We start from the raw sequence: 2,099 nt of genomic DNA on the forward strand, positions 1-2,099 counted from the left end.
TTTTTTTTTTTTTTTCTGAAGGGCCTTTAAACCTGGTTTGTACATCCATTTGAATTCAGTGTTGTGAGGTGGCCCCATCAGAAATCTCCTGCCTGCAATAACCCATGCAGGCCTCTAGGTGTCCTCGTTGACCAATTTTGCCAACACCGGCGTTCTAGGCCAGAGGAAACTGTTTTAGGAAAGGTTTTCTCAGGGGTGCCCTTCCAGAAGAGCTTCATTCTGTACATATTGACAGACCCAACCAGGCCTAGCCTGGGAGGTTTCTGATATGAAGAAAGGCTTGTATTGAGCAGGGCCAAGCTCTCTCCACACAGAGGTGTAAGACCTATGTCCCTAGCATACCATCCCCAAAAGCTTTTCATACATCTGTCCCACCTGCCCTTGGACTGAGGACTGGCAAGTAGGGCTGCCCAGTGTCCCATGTCTATGGGACATGTTCTGTGTGGAATTATTTTGGTTGGTGTCCCTTATTGATTTTTTTATATCAGGATACCCCAAATGTCCTATATGCAGTTTTTTTTCCCTCCCCCAATAAATCAGAGCTATTTTACAAATTTAACTGGGCATCCTGCATTTGCTAAATCTGGCCACCCTCCTAACTGGCTTGTTTGCACTCTTATACACATGAAAAGGCAGGTACCAGTCTCTGAGCCAGCAGCAGGCTCAAGCCCAGGGTGAAGCAGCCAGGGCACTCACTCTCAGGCTCTTTAAACTATACCCTGCCTTAGGCCTGGCCTTGCAGGAGGGCTCTGACTGAAAGGTCAGGAAAACATCTTAATCGGTTTGACTTCTTGGGGTAATCTTTATGCAGCCTCCTTCCACAGTGTACAACAGCGGGGCACGAATTCGTAATTTTCAAATGTTCTACTGAATGCATCTGTGAACTGCAATCCAAGCCTGCATGCTTTCTTGATACGTAACTTGGGCAAACTACTCAGTTTCCTCGAGCTTTTGTTTGCGATTAATACTTGCAAACTTGCTCTGAGGATTAAATAAGAGAAAAAAAAAATTCCATATGCTCCCGACAGTACTTGAGACCTATGATGAATTGTTTCAATAGTGTTGTCATTTCAGTGGTTAAACTAAGAAAGTGCAAATCCTCTGAACCCCAACTTTCTAGACACTCTAATCCTTAACATCACCACCTTTCTTTCGGGGGATAAATTTATATTATGAAGCATCTGCTGGGGACTAGATTTTGTGCTGAGCTGTTTATGTGCATTATCTTTTCTGTTTTTCTTGCTACTCAATTTATTGTTTCTTTTGTCTTAAAAGGTATCAAAACTGCTTGGATCGGTCACTTCTTTGAGTCTGGTTTTTTTTTTCTCATTTTGTACTGGAATATAGGCGATTAACAATATTGTGATAGTTGAACAGTGAAGGGACTCAGCCATATGTATACATGTTTCCATTCTCCCCCAAACGCTCCTCTCATCCAGGCTGCCAAACAACACTGAACAGAGTCACAGGTTCCGTACAGTAGGTCCTCGTTGGTATGCGCGTTATCTTGTTCAGCCCACAAAATACCCTTGCGTGATGTGTCCTAGACAGGAAACTGAGGCCCAGGGAGGTTAGGAAATGCCCCTTGATCATACAACCAGACAGCCGTCGCGTTGGGATTGATTCCAAGCCCGGCAGCGTGTCTCCAGATCTGCCTGACTTCAAAGCCTGCATAAGCACTGCTTTATAGAGATGGTGATGTCTGCCCAGACAACCACTATCAGCTCCCAGGAAGGCTTCTTTAATGGTAATTGAAGGGCTGCTGAGAATGCCCTTCCCACTTCTGGGGCTGTCAGTGTCCCTAAAGAGATCTTTCCCACTCTGGCTTTCCAACCTTTGATCTCCTTATGGCACCGTTTTCTCACGAACTTGAGGAGAGAACAATATAAAGAATGGTTTTCCAGGAAAAGTTCTGTTTGTGCTAGGAGGGAGCAGTGCAGTTAGGAAGTTACAAAGCTAGTCTAATTCATAGGACTTTCCAGCCATGTCATGCCTGCAGCTCAGTTGTGTCTGACTCCTTGCAGCCCACCAGGCTCCTTTCTCCATGGGATTTCCCAGGCAAAAATACTGGAGTGGGTTGTCATTTCCTTCTCCAGGGA

General features: G+C 45.1%; 1 pseudogene; it reads left to right on the top strand.

Annotated features, from left to right (window-relative positions):
* LOC105004412 overlaps positions 1-871 on the top strand; it is a 4,286-nt pseudogene extending 3,415 nt beyond the window's left edge.
* Positions 872-2,099: the final 1,228 nt, after the last annotated feature.

The sequence above is a fragment of the Bison bison genome, unplaced genomic scaffold (assembly GCF_000754665.1).
Source record: "Bison bison bison isolate TAMUID 2011002044 unplaced genomic scaffold, Bison_UMD1.0 scf7180017864474, whole genome shotgun sequence".
Lineage (NCBI taxonomy): Eukaryota > Metazoa > Chordata > Mammalia > Artiodactyla > Bovidae > Bison > Bison bison.